We start from the raw sequence: 24,945 nt of genomic DNA on the forward strand, positions 1-24,945 counted from the left end.
AAACATTCAGCTCATCTCCGTGTTAGAAGGGTGATAAAGGAGTCTCAGAGTTAAGGGCATCACCAAGATTGTGAACAGTGTGGTGTGGCCTCAGACAAGTTCCAAGGAAAGGGATGGAGGCAGTGGACATGGAGTCTGTGATGGGGTTTGGAGATAACAGCTTTGGACTTTCCAAAATCATAGGTGGGGGAAACTTCTGCTTATCCATTGCTGGTTGTCAGACAGCAGTGTGGCAGATCAGAGAGAGTGGGAGAGTTGGTAATTGGCAACTGTTTTATTACTGTCACATGTACCAAGATAGAGTGAAAAGTTTGTTTGCGTGCCATCCAGACAGATCTTTCCATACATAAGTACATTGAAGTGCTACAAAGGGAAAACAATAAGGAATGCAGAATATAGTGTTACAGTTACAGAGAAAGTACAGTACAGGTGGACAAATAAAGGTAGATTGAGAGATCATGAATTCATCCTTATCGTATAAGAGGTTCGTTCAAGAGTATTATAACAGCAGGATAGAAGCTGTCCTTCAACCTGGTGGCACGTGCTTTCAGGCTTTTGTATCTTCTGCCTGATGGGAGAGGGGAGAAGAGAGAATGTCTGGGGTGGGTGGGGTCTTTGACTATGCTGACTGCTTTCCTGAGGCAGCAGGAAGTGTAGACAGGGTCCATGGGGGGGAGGCTGGTTTTTGTGATGTGCTGAGCTGAGTTCATAACTTTCTGTAGTTACTTGTGGTCCCGGGCAGAGCAGTTGCCGTACCAAGCCGTGATGCATTCAGAAAGAATACTTTCTATGGTGCATCTGTAAAAACTGGTGAGGGTCATCGGGGACATGACAAATTTCCTTAGCCTCCTAAGGAAGTAGAGGTGCTGGTGAGATGCAGCTAGGTACCATGAATGTACACCAAACACTAAATGCGATGTCACTGAGGAGCAGCTTATAGGTGGGAAATAGGAGTGGACAATGTTGGATCAAGGCAGGAGTAGGAACAGAAACCACTGCCATTGGTTCTCTGGCTACAACAGGTGGGAGGGGAAGAGGACGGGGTCAGCTGGGTGACTGGGAAGTGGGTGACACAGGACAATGGTGAGAGATCGAGAGGATGGACTGGATGTCAACTCTAGCTTTGTAAAGGGCTGTATTAATGTGTGACAGGTGATAACGGGAGATCAGCCCAGAATCACCTCAAGAAGTGGTCGAATGGAACGAAGTCAACATACCAATTTAAATCTACAATTATTTCAGTTGTAATTTACAATTAACATTGCAATACACACCAAAGTTATAATCTAATGAAAGAAAAACTAAACTAGAAAAAATAAAGCCCATGAAAGCAGATGGCTATGAAATCACAAGTCATACAATCTGACTAGTTCTGCCTCTGGTCATTTCACTTATGAGAATATGCCAGTTTAACCTCAGAATTCATTCTCCTGAAGCAAATCCAATTAAGAGCACCTCGAAAAAAAACTAGGCCCATTTATTCAGGCTGACAGCTGACATTTTCAGCCTTTGCTATGTCCTTGGGCAAGCTTCGCGAGGCAGTCCTGGTGTGGTTCCAGCCTTGCTTTGAACAGCTCCAGCAAGCAGTAATGTGTGGGGAATGGAGAGCAGTGACACACACATAGGCACCACCGTGGGCAGCACTGGATCCACCCAAGTCTGCAGAGAGTTGCGGACACAACTCAGCACAGCACGGAAACCAGCCTCCCCTCCACGGACTCTGTCTACACTTCTCGCTGCCTCGGTAAAGCAGCCAACATAATCAAAGACCCCACCCACCCCGGACATTCTCTCTTCTCCTCCCTCCCATTGGGCAGAAGACACAAAAGCCTGAAAGCACGTACCACCAAGCTCAAGGACAGCTTCTATCCCACTGTTATAAGACTATGGAATGGTTCCCTAGTATGATAAAATGCACTCTTAAGCTCACAATCTACCTCGTTATGACCTTGCAACTTATTGTCTGCCTGCACTGCACTGTCTCTGTAACTGTAACACTTTATTCTGCATTCTGTTATTGTTTTCCCTTGTACTACCTCGATGCCCTGTTGTACGGATGGCATGCAAAACAAAGTTTTTCACTGTATCTCGGTACATGTGACAATAATAAACCAATTTACCAAGTCACCAGTTGCACATTCTAGATAAGCTAGTACTGGAATCTGGTACAGCTGACAGCAGACGTTACAAAAGGCAAGGCAGATTGGCAGGAAGAGGCAAGCCCAGGTTTCCAAATTTCATAAGCATTGATGAACAGACTTTAAAACCTGGTGATACAGAGGACCAGGAGCTGGCCACTCGGCCCCTCAAGCCTTCACTGTATTTGGCCTCTAGGGTCTGCTCTGCATTAGGGCGATGAGCTTGAAGGAATCCTGCAGCAAGTTCCTGGGAGAAACATCATGCCAGCCTCTGGCCCTCACTCAGCAGTTAGTGCAGAGGACTGGGGTGGGGGGGGGGGGGGGGGGGGGGGAGGGGTGTTGGTGTCAAAAGCTGCAGCAGTCACTGGAGTCAAAGACAAGACAAGGAAACCTCCCCAAGAAAAGTAAAGCGTCCTGACTACCGACCAGTACCTCTAACATCGGCCATGACAAAGTGCTTCCAAAGACCGGTAATGGCCCACATCAGCACCAGCCTCCCAGACAATCCGGACCCTTTGTGCACAGGAAAAACAGGTCTACAGAGGATGCCATCTCCCTTGCACTACATTCAGCTCTGGATCACATAGACAATAAGGAGATGTATGTCAGGACGCTATTCATTGACTACAACTCAGCCTTCAACACCATAATACCAAATAAGCTCAGCTCTAAACTCAGGACCTCGCCCTTGGGGCCCCCATCTGTAACTGGCTTCCAGGCTTCCTGACCAGCAGACCTCAGTCAGTTAGAATTGGTCATAACATTTCATCCTCCCTGACCCTTGTGCTCTGATCAGGGTGCTCCCCAGGCTTGCGTGCTCAGTCTCCTGCGCTACTCCCTGTACACCCATGACTGTGTGGCCAAATACAGCGCCAACGCAATATTTAAGCTCGCCGATGACACCTCTTTTATCAGCCAGATCAACGACAATGATGAGGCTGGGTACAAGAAAGAGATTGCGAACCTTAGAACATAGAAAACTACAGCACAGTACAGGCCCTTCGGCCCACAATGTTGTGCCGACATTTTATTCTGCTCCAAGGTCTATCTAACCCTTCCCTCCCACATAGCCCCCTATTTTTCTATCATTCACGGTTCTATCTAAGAGTTTCTTAAATGTCCCTAATGTATCTGCCCCCACAACCTCTGCCGGCAGTGCGTTCCACGCACCCACCACTCTGTGTAAAAAACTTACCACTAACATCCCCTTTATACCTTCCTCCAATCACCTTAAAATTATGTCCCCTCGTGTTAGCTATTTTTGCCCCGGGAAAAAGACTGTTCACTTGATCTATGCCTCTTATCATCTTGTACACCTCTATCAAGTCCCCTCTCATCCTCCTTCTCTCCAAAGAGAAAAGCCCTCGCTGGTTGTTGACCTGAGGAAGTTGGGGGGGGGGAGGGGTGATGTGGGGGGGGTGAACTCAACCTTGCCCTCATCAATGGAACTGCTGTAGAGATGGTCAAGAACTTCAAAGTTTCTTGGCATCCATATCACCAGCAAACTCACCTCGTCCCTCCATAATATGCGTGACCAAGAAAGCATATCAGTGTATTTACTTTCTTAGGCACCTGAGAAGATTCGGCTTGTCCACAAGGATCCTGTCGAACTTCTACAGATGAACTACGGGTTGCATCTCAGCCTGGTATGGGAACTGCTCTGTTCTGGACCGATGGAACCTGCAGAGAGTGGTAAACACTGACCAGTCCATCGCAGGCTCGTCACTTCCTTCCATCCGGTCCATCTTCACAGTTCACTGCTTCAGGAAGGGTAACAGTATCACCAAGGGCACCTGCCACCCAGTCACTCCCTTTTCTCTCTTTTACCTTCTGGGAGAAGATACAGGAGCTTGAAAGCCTGGACAACCAGATTCAAGAACAGCTTCTTCCCCACTGCTGTCAGACTTCTGAACCAATCACCCCTTTCACATCCCCTTCCCGGTGGAGCTGCCACGTTCTCAGACCCTTAATTTTACCTCTCTCGGTTGTTCCGTTATTGTCACTTCAGCATGTCTTCTTGCACTGCTTCAGATTGCACTACAATCTTTGCACCACTCTGATGTTTCCGTGCTCGTCGTTGTATTTGTATTTATTACTACCATGTATACTGTTTGCCCTGTGAGCTTCACGCGAACACGGGATTTCATTGCACCCTGTTACATATGACAATAAACTGATCTAATCAAATGGAAGCACAGCGTTGAGACATTGAGAGCTGAGTAAAGTTATGTAATGGTGCAACCAGGATATTAGTAATTAGTTGCATGTAGCTTCCCAGGAACAAGTGGTTTGGACACAGTGGAAAGGCTTTTGGAGATATTCAAGGGACCACACAGGAGTAGATGGTGGGTGGGTAAGTGAATTAAGGAGAAAGCACACAAAGGCATGGACATGAGGGGGTCACATTCAAATGTTAGGAGGGAGAGTCGTTACTTTATGAGTCCTTCCCAGCAATGAGTTCACCAGAGGAAAATGAGGCAAATAACTAGCTGCCAAGCAGGTCTAACAATAATCGGAAGTGGTGGAAGCACTCAGCAAGTCAGGTTGTGCCTGACAAAAGAGGAGCAGTTAGCAATCTAAGAGCCTTTGTCAGAACTGCAATGTCAACTCGGTTTCTCTCTCCACAGATGCTGCTGGACCAGCTGAGTATTTCCAGCATTTTCTGTCTTCATTTCAGACTTGCACCATCTGCAGTTTTCGTGGAAAAGCAATCGAACAATTCTCTCATTAATCGGGAATATATTTCCATCAAAAGTGAGCTATTCAAGAGGTTTAGTGTGGAAGTGAAACACCAGGATTGAAAATCACTTTAAGTAATAGAATGATGGGACTAGGAGACAAACGCACTGACCACCTCAAGAAAGCTCCCACCACATGATCCCATCAAACACTTCAAGGGCAGGTATAGCACAAAGTAAAGCTCGCCCGATATGGTCCCATCAGACATTCCCAGGACAGGGACAGCATAGGTCAGACACAGAGTAAACTCCCTCCCCACTGGCCCACCAAAACCTCCACAGGCACACATAACACTCGCCAAATAAAGAAAAACTGTGAGGAAAAGAAGAATTAAAAGGCGGAATAAGATGTCTCTGTCTCAAGGCCCCAGCTGGCTTGGGACCGAGGCTAGATCCATTTACTGTGTCCCAGCATCTTGACTGGCTCTGGCCCCCTGATCTACTGTCAATCTTTGATTGCCTCAGGGGGCTGGGATATGACTGGCTCCACTATCCCAGCTTGTTCCTAATCCCTACGAGGTTTAGGGTCTCTTATCAGATCTGGGTAACGACTGGCTTGAGCCACTGCTTCTGCTTCTGTGATTGGCCCATCCCATGCCCTTGACCTCCACCATAAAGCATCATCACTTCTCTCCTAGAAGCAACTGCCTTTCTCCTTGGAATGGTGCAGAATTAGAGAAGGAATATTGACTATAGCTCATGTTACGAAGCCCTTATCAAAGGGCAGCAAGGTGGCACAGCAGTCAGAGCTGCTGCCTCCATCTCCAGGGACCAGGATTTCATCCCAAGCTTGGCCATTGTCTGTGTGGAGTTTGCACATTTTCTCTGTGACCACGTGGGTTTCCCCCAATTCTCCATTTTACTCCCCCATCCCAAAGGCATGAGTGGGTGTAGCGGTTAGCATAACGCTATTACAGCGTCAGTGACCCGGGTTCAATGTCTGTATAGAGTTTGCACGTTCTCCCCGTGTGTCTGCGTGGGTTGCCTCCGGGTGCTCCGGTTTCCTCCCACATTCCAAAGACGCACAGGTTAGGAGCTGCGGGCGTGCTTTGGTGCTGGAAGAGCGGCGACACTTGCGGGCTGCCCCCCAGCACACTCTCAGTAACACAAAAAGCCGCATTTCACTGTGTGTTTCGATGTACATGTGACTAATAAATAAATATCTTACATCTTATAATTGGCTGCTGTCAATTGCCCTACTGTAGGTAAGTGGCAAAAAGAAACCACGGGGAATTGGTGAGAATGTGAGACGGAATAAATAGCTAAAAAACAATGAGAATGGGACTGATGGAGTTTCTCTGACTGGGAGCTGACATGGCTGAATAGTCTCCTTCTGTGTTTAGTAAGTAAGTAAAGCAGTGTTGTTCTTTGAGCTGAAGTTTTCTTTGGCTATTGAAATATTCGTTGTTAATCAACTTTTACTCTATCAGTACTGAGGTAAATGAATCTAAGCTTAAAGTAACCCTCACCCAGAGAGCAATTCTGAAAGAATCCAAGCTCAGGGTCCTTCTGAATTGGAAATGCATGATGCCAACAGTGAGCCAGTGACAAAATATTTCTGACTTCTCACCCAGATGAGTCGCCACTGAGTCTGTGATGTCGTCAGAGTTTTTAGAGTCTCCGATTACATTCTCAGGTATTTTTACTCAAAGCTGAAGCAGCTGTATGCCACAATCTCAGCTAACGTCCATTTGAACATCAGCGCTTACATCTGCAAAAATGCAAGGTCGGGGACTGGAGTGGAGACAAAACAAATTAATCAATAGGGATAAGTGAACAGTTTAGATCTGACATGCTCCTTGCAGATACAACTGCTTTAATCTGCCTGCTTTTAGTGTTTTATTCAATCGTTATGGGGACTGACAGTCTCACCGGTTGGTTTTGGAGACAATCTTTCACCATGTCTGCAAACAATTATTGTTAAATATCTTGAGAGTGTTATGGAAAAGTTTGAACTGCTTGCTGTGCAAAAAAAGTGTCTGATACATGGGAGTCAGTTTGAGTACATCCCAAGCTGAATAATTGAATTCAATGCAAACAGTGATGGGAGACACAGAAACCCCCTACCCCTTAATCCTGTGCCCTCTGATCATAGATTCCCCTCCTAGGGAGAAAATATCTCACTGTCTAGCCTACGTATGCCCCCGTCCATAATTATCTCCATCAGGTCCCCCCTCAGCCTTCTCCACCACAAGGAAAACAAACCCACCCTCTCCATTCTCTCCTCATAACTGAAGTGCTCCATCTCAGGCAACATTCTGGTGAACCTCCTCTGTGCCCTCTCACGTGCACCCCCATCCTTCCTATAGTGTGGCCAGCAGAACTACACACCGTACTCCAGCTGTGGCCTAGCTAATTTTTTATATTGGTCAACCATATCTCCTTGCTCTTACCTTCCATGTCTTGGCTAATGAAGACAAGTAACCCACATGCCTTGTTCACCACCCTATCTGTCCGTGCTGCTGCCTTCAGGGATTCTTGGACATGTACACCAAGGTCCCCCTGTTCCTCAGTACTTCCTAGGGTCCTACTACTCATATGCTAGCCTTATTAATCCTCTCAAAATGCATCACCTCACAGTTTTCAGGATTACATTCTACCCGCTATTTCCCTGCCCTTCTTACCAACTGAACACTATCTTTCCAAAGCCAAAGACAATCCTCCTGACTATCAACAAGACCAGCGATCTTTGCACCCCTCCCTGCCCCCCTCCACCCCACTAACTCATAAGAACGTAAGAAATAAGAGCAGGAGTAGGCCATCTAGCCCATCAAGCCTGCTCCACCATTCGATAAGATCATGGCTGTGGACTCAGCTCCACCTATCTGCCTTTTCCCCATAACCTTTAATTCCCCTACTATGCAAAAATCTATCGAACTTTGTCTTAAATATATTTAATGAGGTAGCCTCTACTGCTTCCCTAGGCAGAGAATTCCACAGATTCACTGCTCTCTGGGAAAAGCAGTTTCTCCTAATCATCACTAAACATCTCTCCCATATTCATATTCAGGTCACTAATGATATTAACAAACAGTAAGGTATGAGCACTGTGGTACACCACCAGACACAGGCTTCCTATCGTAAAAATAACCCTCCACCATCACCCTCTCCCTCTTATTACCAAACCAGTTTAGGATCCACTTTGCTAAATTGCTCTAGATCTCATGGGCTCCAGCCTTTTCAAGGGCCTTCCTGAAGTCCACGTAGAGAAAATCAGCCATGCCACTCTCACTGACACACTTAGTCACCTCCTCGAAAAATTCAATCAGTCAGACGGGATCTTCCCTCATCAAAGTTATGCTAATGACACCTGACCAACCCTTGCTTCTCCAAGTGTAGATTGATCTGTCTCTGAACGTTTTCCCAATAACTACCCTACCACTGACATTAAATTCACCAGCCTGTAAATACTTGGTATCTCCCTGCTTCCCTTCTTGAATAAAGGTACCACAGTCACTGTCCTCCAGTCACCTGGGACCTCTCCTGTGGCCAGAGAAGATTTGAAAGTTTCTGTCGGCAGAGCCCCAGTCATTTCCTCTCTTGCCTCCCACCGCAGCCTGGGATATATCTCATTAGACTCTGGGGATTTATTCATTCTTAAGCTTTGAAATATATCTAACACATGCCCCTTTTCTGATGATGGAGCTTCGACCTGAAACGGTAACTGGTTTCTCTTTCCTCAGATGCTGCCTGACTGGCTGAGTTCTTCCAACATTTCTGTTTTTGTTCCAGGTTCCAGCATCAGCTGTTCTATTTGTTTTCCTCTCTGACGGTAATTAGTTCTGGAATTACACTGACCCCCTCATGGAATTCTCCAACGACAACGTCCTTCTCCACAGTGACTACAGATGAGGAGTATTCATTTAATAACCTCTCTCCTCCAGCTCCATGCACAGCTTACCCCTTTGGCCCTCAGTGGGCCCTATTTTTTCTCTGATTAACCCTCTTGCCATTAATATACAGAAAATGCTTTGGGATTTTCCTTAACCTTGCCCACCAGTGATATTTCATGCCCCCTTTTAACCCTCCTAATTTCTTTTTTTAAGTACCCCCTGCACTTTCCAATCTCGCCTGTTGTTCAATTCTCTGTACCTGTACCTTTTTTCACCTTTATCCAACCCTCAGTAGCCCGTGGCACCCAGGGTTCCTTGGACTTGTTGGCCTTACCTTTCACTACTACGGGAACACATTTTCCCTGAACTCCCACTATTTCATTTTTGAATGACCCCCGCTGGCCACATGTAGAATTACCTGCCAAATAGCTGCTCCTACTTTTACCGGGTCCTACCTTGCCATAAAGAAGTGGTCATCCCCCAACTCAGGACCTTACTTTCGTTGTCCTTCTCCATGACAACTTCAAAACGAACAGAATTAAGGTGACTATCTCTGAAATGATCTTCCAGTGACATTCCCACCACTTGCTAAGACACATTCCCAAAGATTATGTCCAGTAGCACTTTTTTATTGACTAGAAGATCAAAGAATTCACATATTGCTTACAAGGTGAGAGCCTAGGTGGGTTAGAGCAGCAAAGGGAGTATTCATAAACCAATCAATAAAACTTGTGCTACAGGTTAGTAAGGCCATACAGATAACATACCAATTATTAGGGATTAGCTCAACAGGGATAGAATTGTAGAACAGTTATGGTAATCCTGTCTTGAACCCTGTTTAGACTGTACTTGGGAATGCTACACACTTCTTGTCACCCTGTTGAAACAAAAATAAGGACAATGGAGATGGAAGAAAAGATTTAGAAGGATGATACTAAGGCAAGAAAGGATGAACAGACATATGTCATTCTACGTAACCCCAGTTTGTTCCTGTAGTACAGTTCCGCTTGTTACTTTAATCCAACCCTATACACAACTCCCCGATACAAATACAGCTCAGCATGGTAGTAGAGTCATACACACAGCATATTCTTGCATCCAGTCCCACCAACACCATCCTGCTCACTACAACTCTATACAAAGATCATTACCGTAACACTTTCCAAACAGGGTCATTCGTGTGGGAATGTCCTACAGAGGGCTCCCTGCTGTTGTATTGTCCCACTCACAGCTCAATACAGTTGTTCAGACCCACAGACGACCTTTCAGTTGGCAAGCTTTGACTGCTTTCCCATGGTGGGTGACAACAGAGCTCAGCCCTGGCAGGAACACATGCAAACACGGCTGAGGTCTCTTCATTACAAGTTAGACAGTCGCAGCGGCAACTGCAGATCATTCTCAAGGGAAATACCACATACCAAGTGATCTCAGTTTGTTCTTTTCAGTATCGTGCCTTTGATTTCTCCCTTGCAGCTTAGTTTGGGTCAGGTGACATGCCAAGGCGCTTATGCATTTTGATCAGCTGTTAGAATCTCACTGCAACATAAAATAATTTTGATTAATTATCTTATCTTATAATGGTACAGGAGGAGGCCATTCGGACCATTTGGTCAATCGTGGTCCCAGGGAAGCAATCCCATTAATCCCATTCCTTCTCCTTATTCCCCCTATATTCCTGCAACTTGTTCTCTCTCACACATGTCCATTGACTCCTCTTTGATTCTTTCTTACTGATACACTGCACTAGGGGTAATTTAACAGCAGTTGATTAACCATCCAACCAGCACGCCTTTGGGATGGGGTAGGAAACCACAGCACAAACAGAGTTACAGGGAGGATGTGCGAGCTCCACACAGACAGTGCCGGAGGTCAGGATCAAACCCACTTCGATGGAGCTGTGAATAATAAGCAATACCTCTGGTAAGGTAATGATGGAAACTAAAATGAAAGACCTCAGTCACCTGAGGCTTCAGTCACACTGCTTTCACCTATTATCGAAAAGAGGGAGAGTTGCCACGGTTTGAAGAACTCTAAAGGCCTCTTTTTATTGAGTTGTCAGGTCTATTAGGGACTGCTTGAGGCCAAGTTCATTCAGTGGTCACAAGAGACACGATACTTCAATCCTTTCTGTCAACTCTGATCTCGAACCCCAGGTTTCATTGGAGGTCGTAGTGTTCAGTAACACGGGATGTTTGCAAATCCTCCACTAACTTTTACTCCATTCCAGCTTCTTAGTGAATTCCCAGTTGAGCTACTATCTGCTCTCTCGCCAGCTGCACTAATCCAACTCTTGGGCTCCAGGTTCCAAAAGGCGCTTCATTAAATCTGGCAGCATCTCGTGCAAGTGACTCCTTACTGCAGTGGTCCAGTTCTATAAGTCCATGAAAATCAGGATGTTTGGTGTCCAAAATCCATGTGAGTGTGACAAAGTCAAAGGGCACTTCCTCACGAAGTCAGAGCAATGACGGATGGGAATCTTCTTGCGAGCAAATAAGATCAAGCTTCAGTGGCGTTGGCAGCACAAAGACAAATCTACTGCATATACTGAATATACTGCATGGTACCACAGCCCGATGTAAAATGCTCACACACTGCGCTCCTTCCCAGAAAGCAGCAGAGAACGTGGAGGCACTCTCCCTGCCCTGGGTATATACCTCATAGAAACATTTCGAATGTTGAAAGGACTGGACAGAGTAGATGTGGCTAAGCTGTTTCCTTTGGTGGGTGAGTCCAGGACTAGAGGGCACAGTCTTAGAATTAGAGGGTACCGGTTTAAAACAGAAATGAGGAGAAATTTCTTTAGCCAGAGGGTCATGAAATTATGGAATTCTTTGCCACGTACAGCTGTGGAGGCCCGATCATTGGGGGAGTTTAAGGAGGAGATTGAAAGGTATCTAATTAGTCAGGGTATCAAGGGATAAGGCCAGAAATTGGGGCTAGATAGGAATAGCTTTAGTTTAGCTAATGGAGCAGACTTGATGGGCTGAATGGCCTACTTCTGCTCCTTTGTCTTGTGATCTTGTGATATGCCTGTAAAAATAAACTTAAACTTGCTGTTACTCACTCTGCTTATAGGCCAAGAAAGCTGAGACACTGGGGCTCAGACACAGGAACACATGAAATGATCAGCTGGACTTCAGACTCACCTGAAACAGATCATACCTCAGGATTGTGGCAGGATACTTGGCATCCATCCCACAGCCACACATCCCGAAGTGCACACTTGCATCGTTTCAAATGTTAATGTGAATTTCAATACTTTCTGCTTTATTTCAAATCCCGGCTTGTGTGGTTCTCTTTTTAAGAACCAGGTGGCACCAATATACCATGAAAACCTCCTTATGCTTGGCTAAACAATTGGTTGTATTCTTCTGTGGCACTGATGTTAATTAATAATGACGGTCTCCTCTTTTACACTGGATATTGTGGGGTTAAAGCAACAAAACTGCCAACATTCCAGCAAGGCAGGGTCTATGACGTTGCCATTGGCCGAGTCCCCATCAAAATCCTGGGGGTCACCACTGACCAAAACTCAATGGGACCAGCGACATAAATACTGTAGCTACAAGAGTAATTCAGAGCCGGGGCATCCTGTGGTGAGTGACTCATCTACCAGAGCAACTGGGGATTGGCAATAACTGCTGGCATCAGTGACATGCAGGTGTTGAAACTGAACAAGAAAATATCACATATAATGGTCAGCAACTCCTGCACTTGCATGCAAACACATGTGAATTTGGAGATCCAGACATTATTGTCAATAGCTTGCCACTGGGCAGCCTTCCCTGCTCCAGCGTCAGGCTCCACATGGACCTCAAGAGTAGGAATGGGAACTTCAGCAAAATTGTTTAAATTGCAGCCACTGAAGACCCCTGTGCCGGGTAAGAGCAACTTATCTTTTCCCCTTGGATTGCACGGATGGGAATTGCAGCAAGAGCCTCAGGTAAATATCCGGTATTGTTCCAAGACTTTTAGCTAGGTTCTTTATGTAATAATGCACTTTCTAAATTTAATATTTTGTCTCTAATGGACTTTTACTTTAGATATCTTAAAACTGTTAAGGGTGTTTTAAAGTGTTTCGAAGCACTTTAAGTCATGTTATGCTGTGCAGCTTCAACAGAGTTTTTCAAAATGTAAAATATTTTTGAAAGTCTGAGAAACATTCACAGTCATTCTGAGCACTTAAAGCACTTGGCAACTTTGATGTTTTTTAGCCTGCTGTGAAAATTTTTTCTCCTTTTTGTTTTGGCTTCACACAAGCCCCTTCAACTCCCCCTGAACTTGTGTGGAAGAGAGCGCTGGCTGGCTCCCACAACTTTCTGCTGGGGGGATTTCCAAGGGAAGCTTGAAACTTTTGTAGACTATGGTTCTGTTGACCACAAGTTCTGCCCCTTTAGTTGTTGGGAGATGCCCTTTGTAGTTACCCCTTCTTAAAGTGTTGCAGTCCGTGTGGTGTGGGAATTCTAGCCATTTGACGCCTCACTCAACTGATTCAAAGGGAAATTCCATTTCAACCATGTTGATTTCATACCACACATCCAGGCCAACCAGATAAAGATGGCAAGTTCTCTTCCCTGCTGTACACCAGGGAATGTGTTGGGTTTTTACTCCAATCTAATGGCCTCATTGTCTGTTCACTGAACAGAGCTTTCCATCCTCGAGTCATTTCCTAGATTATCAGTATGATGTCAAATAATAAAGCAAACAAAAAAATGCCTTTCAGATGCTGGAAATCTGAAACAAGCACAGGAAACGCTGGAAAAACTCAGCAGGTCAGATTGTTTCTATAGAGCGGACAATGTCCCGGAAATCACTGTCAGAAACAAAGGCTCGAAATGCTCATCGTGATTTATGAGTAAACCTCTTTGGAACGGTAGCTACGTGTGAATGTGACTGTCCAAAATGTGCTCATCAGGTTGCACAGCTCCTGTCACAATGAGGGAGCACCTGGAGTAACAACAGAAGCCAGGGGTAAAGGCAGCAGATTTCCTCCCCTGCAGGACCAGACTAGTTTCCTCTATAATCAGGAACCAGATGATTTTGTTAAAAGCTTAAGTCCAGGTTATTTAATTAACTGAATTTAAATTCGACAGCTGCTGTGATGGGATTTGAACAAAATTATTGCTCCAGATCTCTAATTACTAGTTCACTAACTTAATCAATTGCATCATCATTCCCTCAACTCTGATTGATTGCAGAGATATCCTGTTCACTGCCACTCACATCTCAGCTGCATTGCCTCCCTCCCTGCATTGTTATCACATCACATTATCAGTTAACTTACCAGACAAGGTACAAGGCAGTCAAGCTAACATCAGACGCTATTCGATCTCCGACAGCAAGCTCCAGCCCAGTGTACTGAGTGCAGACCTTCTATGCAATTTCTATCCCAAGCACCAACTTATGCTCTTTGTGAACATGCTGCTCAAGCTGCCAAATGCTCCCAGCAAATTCCTGCTCCTTTTCAACTGTCAATAGCAATGTTTTATTTACTGGAAGTGCCATTTCTATTTGATGCAAACAACGAGAGCCCTATAAACCTGTAATTTAATTCTGAGTTTCGGATGTTACCAACAAACCACTCAAGATCCTAAGAAAGGAGCTGCCCTGTTCAAAATGATGGTGCATATCAATAGATATTCTAGAGCTTTGCTGTTTGTAATAGAAAAATACTTTTATGGCTAAATTGCTGAGTTCCTCCAGCACTTTGTGTGCATTGCTTTTATGGCTAAAATTGTCTTTTCCATTGTTTATGATATTATTTGCTCATCATTACAATCACAGCAATAATTATTCTCATATATGCAAATATTTGATTCTGTTCCCATCCATACATTTCATTATTAAACCAAACTGGTCCAGGAACCTGAACCATTCCCTCCTCCACATCACCACATATTTAAATCCCTGATCCAGCTGTTGCTGGTCAGTTTAGCACACAAGGCTGGGAGTGCTTGCGAGACTGTCCTCTTTTAAACTATGCACTGGAAGTCGCTTCATAGAATCTGCATCCTATCTTCCTGCACCTCTTGTTCTGAAATGGCCCATAACTTACAACTGATTCCCCTCACCCATCAAGAGTCGCTGCAACTTTGTTCTGGCGTCTGGCAGCGTGTTCACCATTAATGAGAATTTCTCTGCTCCTCCCGCTACGATCCCTCCGGTCACCGCTCTGTTGGGGTCGTGGGAGTGAGGTGGGAGATCATGGGGGTAATTCCCTTCCTCACTTCTGAGTCTTTGTACAGTTTTGAATGTCTTTGGTCACTCCAGCATTTTGGCATTAATATATCTCATCAAAGGGTGAGTACATCGTTGCCCAAATTACATCTATTTTCAAATTTACACTTCTAATCATTGTCTGAATTGCCAGCACCAACCTAACTAGAGCTAAATGAGGATCTCACTGTTCTTTCTTTCAGGACCTTTGGTAGCTATTAGGAAGACTTCATTCTTCAAATATCTGCAAAATATCGACAAATGCTTGGATTGGGATTATAGACCTCAGACTGCTAATCCCAGATGTTATCAGAAGAGCTGACTATTCCCAGTGTTTACGTTAGACAACCAAACAATGACATTCCTGCACCTTGTATCAACAGGTCTCTACCACATTATTTTTTTCTGCTCCTTGATCAGCCTCAGAGAAAAGGATTGAACTTTTACCCTATTTCCCCTCAGTTTGATAGACAAGGAGATCTTGATCCCCACGCTCTGCTACAGAAGAAACCATGTATAGTGATTCAAATACGCAGGAACGTAAGAAGCTGCAAAGAGTAGTGGACTCAGCCCAATACATCATGGGCACATCCCTCCCCACCATCTGAAGTATCTACAGGAGGTGCTGCCTCAAGGAGGCAACATCTATCATCAAACATCCCCACCATCTGGGCCATGCCATCTTCTCACAGCTAGCATCGGGCAGGAGTTACAAAAGCCTGAAGCCCCACACCACCAGGTTCAAGAACAGCTACTTCCCTTCAACCATCCGGTTCTTAAACCAACCTGCACAACCCTAATCACAACCTCAGTATAGCAACACTATGATCACTTTGCACCACAATGGACTTTTTTTTTGTTCTAATTGTGTTCTTCCTTGTATAATTCTGAATAATTTGTTTAATCTATGTTTTTCTTGTGAATGTTGTGTCTCTAATGCTATGTGCCTGTGATGCTGCTGCAAGTAAGTTTTTCACTGCACCTGTGCATTCATGTACTTGTGTATAAGACAATAAACTTGACTTTGATTTTGACTTTGATATACAAAGGAAAAAAAGACCAACAAGGCATGTTTAACTGTGCAGTAATGCATAAAGGAGGCATTACTTCCCTTCTGCTTTACATGCCAGATTTGAGCACGTCCCAGAGGTGATACAGTAATTGTAACACCCAACCCATTGAATAGTGATGGTTATCTCCCTCCTCTATCCCAGAGGTGGAAGGCATGGATCTTCACGTAAGTGCTACAACTTGGTTAGACCGGGAAACATTTCTAAATTCTGCACTTAAATGGGATACCATCATTGCAAACTATTCGATCCAGGACTTGGCCATTGGAAACCTTTAATATTTCACTTTTGACCTCATCCAAAACCCCGCTACCCACTTATTAACTTGCTCCAAGTCCCAATTAACATCACCCCTATAATCACTGGTTGTTCCAGCAGTTCCTCAGTTTTATATTCTCATCCCTGTTTTCCTGTTTTTAAATGGTTCACTGACTTTACCCCTCCCTTTCTCTGCAGCTTCCTTTCACTGTACAACTCCCTGAAATTTTAGCATTGAGCCAATTCCTACCTTTTGATCATTCCCAGATTCAATATCTCCACTTTTGACAGCTGTGCCATCAATTGTTTAGGCCCCAAGCTCTGGAACGTAAACCACTCCACCTTTCTACCTCTCGCTACTCTTTTAATTAGTTCCTTAAGACCTGCACCTACCCGGCGTCAAAACCAAGTGTCAAGACCGAATATCAAAACCTTTATTGTTAAACCTTTGTTGAGTACCTTGGGAGAGGGGGACTGACACATGAGAAGAGATTGGGTCAACTAGCCCTGTATTCACTAGAGTTTTGAAGAATGACAGAGGATCTCACTGAGAAACAAAGGGCTGCAGATGCTGTGCAGAGTGTTCAGAAGGGGTGAGGTTGGAGAGGGTGAGGGGAGCAGAAAAGTCGAGACGGCTGATGTCGCGCCGACAGTTGGCTATGAGTAGGTCCAGGGAAGGTAACAGAGCAGAGCGTTCAGAAGGGGTGAGTGGATGAGGGGATCTCACAAAAACGTACAAAGTTGTGACAGGGCTCAACAGTCTGGATGCAGGAAGGATGTTTCCCTGGCTGGGAGTCTCTGGAATCAGGGGTAACAGTCTGAGGATACAGGATAAGGCATTTAGGTTTGAAATTAGGAGAAATTTCTTCATTCAGAGGATGATGAATCTGTGATCTTCTCTGCTACAGAAGGCAGTGGAAGCGAAGTCATTGAATATATTTAAGAGGGAGGTAGATGAAGTAAATAAGAAGCAAGTGGGAATATGGTATTGGTATTGGTTTATTATTGTCACTTGTACCGAGGTACAGTGAAAAACTCGTCTTACAAACCGATCGTACAGGTCAATTCATTACACAGTGCAGTTACATTGAGTTAGTACAGAGTGCATTGATGTAGTACAGGTAAAAATAATAACAGTACAGAGTAAAGTGTCACAGCTACAGAGGAAGTGCAGTGCAATAAGGTGCAAGGTCACAACAAGGTAGATCGTGAGGTCATAGTCCATCTCATTGTAGAAAAGGAACCGTTCAATAGTCTTATCACAGTGGGGTAGAAGCTGTCCTTAAGTCTGGTGGTATGTGCCCTCAGGTTCCTGTAGCTTCTACCCGATGGAAGAAGAGAGAAGAGAGAATTTATTGAGTATCAGCCATGATCCTATAGAATGGTCAAACAAATGGCCTATTCCTTCACCTATTTTTCTATGTTTGTACATTTCTATATTAAGGCAGTGCATAAATCCTTCTTAAAAATAACGAAAATGCCAATGCTGGAAATATGAAATAAAAACAAACAGTGCTGAAAACAGGTCAGGCAGCATTTGTAGAAGGAGAGGAAGTGTCACCAGTTCAGGTTGAAGATGCTTCATCAGAACTGGGAAAGAGAAATAAACTGCCTTTGAAGCTAATTTTATTTTTTTATAAATCTCTCTTTTCCAGTTCTGACAGAGTCTTTGACTTGAAACATTAAATCTGCTTCTCTTTCCACAGATGCTGCCCGACCCACTGTGCAGTTTCAGCACTTTCAGTTCTTATTATAAACCCTTTTTGTTGTTTTATCAGAAACGTGATCGATGCCAAAAGTAATAAGCCACTAAATCCAGTCATTTGATGCAGAATAGACTTAGAAGGTGCCCATAATGACAATTTCCTGCCTGGGAGAGGAGTGCTTGAGTACTAAAATGAAAGGGTTGGGTAAACCATGACTTCAATATATTAGCAACATGAGCCATGTATTATCCCATCAAATGAAGGTATAAATTATGCATTTGTGCCGTTTTAGATCAATATACAACATTTTCATTGCAATTTTCCATTAAATTAAATACTTAAGTCATAACTCAGCCTTTATTCATTTTCTCATTCTAGTATAAACCACAGCACAAAACATTGTATGCACGCAAATAGCAAACCTAAGCAATCCCAACACCCACAAATCATATGGAAGCTCTGCAGCCCTGCCACATCCAGACATAAACAGAGATGGGCAATTAAACAGCAAACCTGAGGAGGCGGTTCCAAGTATACCCCTGTGCTCAGTGATGGTGGGTACAGTAAGTGGCTGCTAAAGAAGTGCTCACACCATGTTCAGCCAGAAGTGCCCAATAGATGACCCACCTTGGCTTCCTCCTGAATTCCTCACCATCACAGACACCAGTCTTCAGCCAATTCATTTCACTCCATGTGATACCTGCAGTATTGCATTCAATTCATTAGAGGAAGGATGTGGAGGCTTTGGAGAGGGTGAAGGACAGACTTACCAGGATGCTGCCTGGATTAGAGGGAATGTGCGATAAGGAGAGGTTGGAAGAATTTACATTGTTTTCTCTGGAGCGGTGATGGCTGAGGGGAGACCTGACAGAAGTTTGAGAGGCATAGACAGAGTAGACAGCTGGTGTCGGCAGCCTGAAGACCCACACTCAACGTTTCAGAACAGCTTCTTCCCCCCGCCATCAGATTCCTGAACGCTCCACGAATCCATGAACACTACCTCATTACTCCTCTTTTGCACTATTTATTTATTTTTCTAGCTTATAGTAAAATTACTACATCCCATCACAGCTTTGGCCCAACCCTGCACCAATTCCAGAGGCGAGGTGAGAGTGACTGCCCTGGACCAAATGTCACATTAAGGAGACCCGGTAAAAATGAAGTCAGTGGGCATTATGTGGAAGTAACTGGAGTCATACCTGGCACAAATGAAGGAGGTTGTGATTGTTGGAAGTCCATCATCCCACTTGCAGGACATAACTGAAAAGAATAATATGATTGAGCAGATTCAGCAAGGATTGAAAAAGAGTAAATCATGCTTGACTAATCCACCAGTGTTCTTTGAAGATATAACTTGTAGAATAGATATGGGAGAACTAGTGAGTGTGGTGTATTTGGATTTTCAGAAGGCTTTCTACAGATCTACTCATTACCCCTACTACAATCATTCTACACTTTTCTGCACTGTGTAATGAATTGACCTGTACGATCGGTACGCAAGACAAGTTTTTCACTGTACCTCAGTACAAGTGACAATAATAAATCAATACCAATACCAATAATGTCCCACACAGGAGGTTGGTCAACATGGAACAGGGATAATATACTGACATGGATTGAGAATTAATTATTGGACAGAAAGCAGGAAGTGGGAATAAACAAATCTTTCTCAGGTTGGCAGGTTATATCTAGGGTAGCAAAAGCCCCAGTGCTTGGGCCTCTGCTATTCATGATCTGTATCAAATATTTAGCTGAGGAGACCAAAAGTCATACTTCCAAGTATGCCGATGACACAAAACTAGGTGAAATTGTGAGTAGGGAGAAGGATGTAAAGAGGCTTCAAGGGGACATGGACCAACTGAGTGAGTGGGCAAAAGCAGGGCACATGGAATATCATTTGGAAAAATGTGAAGTTTATCCACAGAAAAGCAGAGTATTTTTTAAATGGAGAGACACACTGGCTAATGTTGATGTTCAAAGGTGTACACAAGTCACTGTAAGCAAGCTTGCAGGTGCCAGAAGCAGTTGGGAAGGCAAATGATGTGTTGGCCTTAACCAAGGGAGGTTTTGATTACTGCGACTATATGGAGCATGGATGAGGTTGCATCTGGAATACTTCGTTCAGTTTATGTCTCCTTACGACAAAAAGCATACGTGAAGGGATTGCGACCAAGATTCGCTGCATTGCTTTCTGGGTGTTGAGTTTGCCTTATGAAGTCAGACTGAATATACTGGATGTGTATTCATTAGAGTTCAGAAGAATAAGAGATCTCATTGAAGCTTACAAAATTCTTATAAGCTTGACATGGTAGACAAAGGGAGCATGTTTCCCCTGGCTGAGGCATTTAGAACCAGGGGTCACAGTCTTAGAACAAGGGGTAGCCTATATGGGACTGAGATGAAGAAAAATCTCTAATTCTAGATGGTGACAACTCTTTGGAGTTCTCTACCCAGGAGGGCTGTGGAGGCTCAGGCACTGAGTTCACTCAAAACAGAGATTGATAGATTTCAGCATTTTAAGGGAATTGGGGATATGGGGATAATGCAAGAAAACGGAATTGAGATAGATCGTGATGATTGGTAAAATTGACTCAAAGGGCCATATGGTCCACTCCTATTTCTTATGTTCTTAAGGTAGTGTCCTAGGCCCAAACATTTTCAGCTTCTTTGTCAGGGACTTTCCTTCCATCATAAAGTTAGATGGGGTAAGTAGAAAGGGGCTGAAAGGAAGAGGGGAGAAAGAGAGTGGTTAATTAAGGGGAGGATGAGAAGAGTCATGGAGTCATACAGTGCGGAAACAGGCCCTTCAGCCCAACTGGTCCATGCCGACCAAGGTGCCCGTCCAAGTTAGTCCCATTTGCCCGCATTTGGCCCATAACCTTCTAAACCTTTCCTGCCCATGTACCTGTCCAACTGTCTTTTAAAAGTTGTTATTTTAGAAGAGATTCTGGAGGAGGGAGGATTAACTTATGAGGACGAGCAGTATGAGTGGTTGGGGGAGGGAGGGCGGACCTGAGGAAAGGAAGAGTGGACCGAAGGTAGGAGGGGTTTACTGTGTGGAGGACAGGGAGATTGTGTGTCTGAGATTGGAGGGGTTGAGGGGTAGGGGGCAGGCAAGACAGGACACATTTATTCCCATCTGTATGTGTGGGAACACAGTGTCAGTGTACGGTGAGTGTACGGATAGGCATATGCTTGTGTGTATGTGTGTGTCTCTGTGTATGTGTGTGTCTCTGTGTATATGTGTGCGTGTGCGTGTGCGTCCATGTATCTGTGTATTTTAAGTCCATTCAATGGAGCCTGAATTTCTAATCATCTTGGTCCTTTGGTCTTCCTCACCACTGAACCAACACCTCGCTCTGTCAAGCCCGTGTGGAAGCTGGTGTGCAACAACCATCCCATCTGAAAAGAATTCACACACACACACACACACACACACACACACACACACACACACACACACACACACACACACACACACACACACACACACACACACACACACACACACACACACACACACAACCATTCTGTGGAAGTAAATCATCCTGGCCCTGAGAGGCTGGCTGACATGAAGAACTTTCTGCCCTCATTTAAGAATTGCAAAATTTAAGGTGACTTTTGCTATTGAGCTATATCACAAATATTGAATGGAAAAGATACTTAAAATTGGATATCACACCACTGAATAAAAGAAGCAACTATTTCTGATTTACCTTCCATTTTCCTTCATCCTATCTATTTTTTTCGTTGTAACCTCTTTTGCCTTTATACAGTGCTCTGATCCCTCTGCTTTAATAACTGACAAGTAAAGTCAAAGAACATGTTAATCTACACATTCCTGTCTGGTCCCTCACAGTGGGATCCCAGCACAGGCAGTTTCAAAGGTGTCAGATCCTTAAGCAGGAACACAGAGCAGCTGAAATCCCCCGGAAACATATCACAACAGAACCTGATTAAAGCCAAGCTGCATCCACTCCACTACATCCTGCTTTTAAACAGCATCTAGGCTTTGATTACTGAACACCCACTGCAGCATTCAAGATTCACATTTTCTATAATGTAAAATGCACATTATAGTCAAGGTTCTCAGTGAACTTCACAAGGCAAAATCCAATACATTGAAATAGGAGGAAAAATAAGGAAAATCAGGAGTCCAGCTCGGCTGTTTCATGCCCTTGCAAAATAAATGGTTTACTTTTCTGCTCTTTGGCAGATTAAAGGTTAATCACTGCAATTACAGAGGGTTCTTGCTTATTCAACGGGATTAGGGTTGGTGACTGTGCAACAGTTCAGAGTTCCTGTTGTTGAATAGACAGAACTCTGAACTGTTGCACAGTCACTAACCCTAAATAGCTGAGTAACTCATAGGTGCCCGAACATTTGGGCCACGTTCAGATCAAAGGAGAAGACTGTGGACCGAGGTTGTGCTCAGTACTTCTGCGTACATCACGCACAGTGACCCACTGCCCACACACAGGGATGTCAAACAGCGCGTGGCACCCATCTGACACCACTTACGCAAGCATCTACGGTGCATGCACGGTCAGAGAGAGCATTGATGTGGGCCTTAACCAAGGGCCAGCTTTGACATCAACTAAGGGGCCCCACTTGACCTGGGTCATCGCTGGAGTGTCAGGAGCAACCGCACTCTGCCTTGGAGATGCCTTCTTTAACTTTTCAGTGTTATATATGTCCCTCAGCCAGCATCTCAGCCACTCATACCAACCCCCCACCCACAGAGTCTTCCTCTACTTCACCACCATTCAGCCCATCAACCCTGCACCCAGACAGCAGATCTGGGTTCTCGAAGCTGCATCATGTGGCTGAAACACCCCTCATGCTCCAATTTCTACCCTGATCCTTTGCTCAAGCCTTCCAATTATAGTCCCGATCCCTCTCATTGACCTGCTCAGCACCTCCTAATCACATACTCAACCTCCCCCTGATCACCTGCTTGAACTCTCTGAACTATTGACTCAATTCTGCCTCACATTTTCGACCCCCAGATCACCTGCTGGCTCCCACAGGTCCCTTTCCCCTGCTAATCTCTCCAGTGCCCTCTCCTCTGCAATTGGTCCCCTCAACTCCTACTGGTGCTCCGGTTTCCTCCCACATCCCCCTAACATGCGGGTCGGTGGGTTAATTGGCCGCAGTAACTTGCCACCAGTCTGTTGGTGAGTGACAAGAGTCTGGCAGGGCTGGGGGTTGAGTTGACGGGGAAAATAAATGGGTTAGAGTAGAATTCGGGTGAATGAGTACTTGATGGTCAGCATAGGTGTGTTAGGCCGAAGGATCTGTTTCCGTGCTGTACCTCACTACGACTCTATAACTCACTCCCTCTGCGATGGCAGGAGATCGCTGAAAGTTCTGTCCTGCCCTTGACTACACCCTGGGCCACGTGCACAGTCGTCTGTCGGAGTTTCCTTGTCAGGAGGAAGCTTCGCTTCAGCAGACTAGACCACGAGCCACTGCAGGTCAAATTCAGTCCATATTTGGTATTTGATATTCAAATTTGGAACGTCCCTAATGCAACTGTGCAAAGTCCTGGATCCTTGCCACCTTACAATCAGTACGGAGCTCCTGTTTACTCAGCAGGATAAGCGTTACTATAGCTGTGCAGAGCTTTTTGCTTGAGAGACTAACTAGAGGTAGCCAATAGTGGTGCAGGATTTATGTCATAGAGTCACAGAGTCATACAGCATGGAAACAGGCCCAACTCATCCAGGCCGACCACGGTGCCCACCAAGCTAGTCCCACTTGCCTGTGTTTGGCCCATATCCCTCCAAACCACTCCTAGCCACGTACCTGTCCAAATGTCTTTTAAATGTTATTACTGTACCTGCCTCAACCACTTCCTCTGGCAGCTCGTTCCATCTGTGCACCACCCTCTGCGTGAAGAAGTTGCCCCTCGGGTCCCTTTTAAATCTTTCACCTCTCTCCTTAAACCTATGCCCTCTCGTTTTAGTTCACCTTCCATAGGAAAAAGACTGCGTGCGTTCACCCTATCTATGCCCCTCATGATCGCAAGGTCACCCCTCAATCTCGCACGTCCCTAGGTATTACGTCCTAGCCTGCCCAACCTCTCCCTATAACTCAGGCCCTCTGGTCCTGACAGCATCCTTGTAAATCTTCTCAGCACTCTTTCCAGCCTTCCTGACCTTCGTTGGTTAGGCCACCCTGTCTACCTGTGACACTGCTTTCAGCAAACTATGTACTTGTACTCCTAGGTCCCTCTGTTCCACTACACTCCCCAGAGCCTGACCATTCACTGTATAAGTCCTACCCTGGTTTGACTTCCCAAAATGCAATACCTGGCACTTATCTGAATACTATTTGCCATTCCTCGGCCCACTAACCCAGCTGATCGGGATCCCCCTGTAATTTTCAATAACCTTCTCCACTGTCAACGACACCACCTACTTTACTAACCATGCCTTGTACATTCCCATCCAAATCATTTATATAAATAACGGACAACAGAGGTCCCAGTACTGACCCCTGTGGTACTCCATTAGTCACAGGCCTCCAGTGGATTAAATACTGATATAGGTGTTCTGTGGTGAAGGTCTAGTATCATTATTGACGAAGAATCATTACAACCTGCAACGTTACGGATTTTGCGGGTGGAGAACTGACAGAACTCCCTGACACCAACTGCTAGTGGCTACAGATCAACAAAGACTGTTGAGTGCTAGAAGACTGACGGACATGTATGGTGGTGATGGATTAGCACAGACTACCTGTGGAGGCACACAGGGGTGAGGCAGATCAGCTGGTTGAGTGGTGTCACAACAACAACCTCACACTCAACGTCAGCAAGACCAAGGAACTGACTGTGGACTTCAGGAAGGGGGAGTCAGGAGAACACGCACCAGTCCTCACTGAGGGGTCAGCGGTGGAAAGGGCAAGCAGCTTCAAGTTCCTGGGCCTCAATATCTCAGAGGATCTATCCTGGGCCCAACACATTGATGCAGTCACGAAGA

General features: G+C 45.0%; 1 protein-coding gene across 4 annotated transcripts in view; it reads right to left on the minus strand.

Moving 5' to 3' along the window:
* The window catches only part of LOC127577830 (tetraspanin-18-like), a 184,746-nt gene that overhangs the window by 135,666 nt on the left and 24,135 nt on the right, over positions 1-24,945 (minus strand). Inside the window, exon 2 of one of the 4 annotated variants that reach the window (XM_052029417.1) lies at positions 19,159-19,219. The exons of the other annotated variants lie outside the window; for them this stretch is intronic. The gene's annotated coding sequence lies outside the window, so the exon portion shown is untranslated. The remainder of the gene's footprint in view (positions 1-19,158; positions 19,220-24,945) is intronic. 4 annotated transcript variants of the gene reach the window in all.

The sequence above is a fragment of the Pristis pectinata genome, chromosome 14 (genome assembly GCF_009764475.1).
Source record: "Pristis pectinata isolate sPriPec2 chromosome 14, sPriPec2.1.pri, whole genome shotgun sequence".
In the NCBI taxonomy this organism is placed as follows: Eukaryota; Metazoa; Chordata; class Chondrichthyes; order Rhinopristiformes; family Pristidae; genus Pristis; species Pristis pectinata.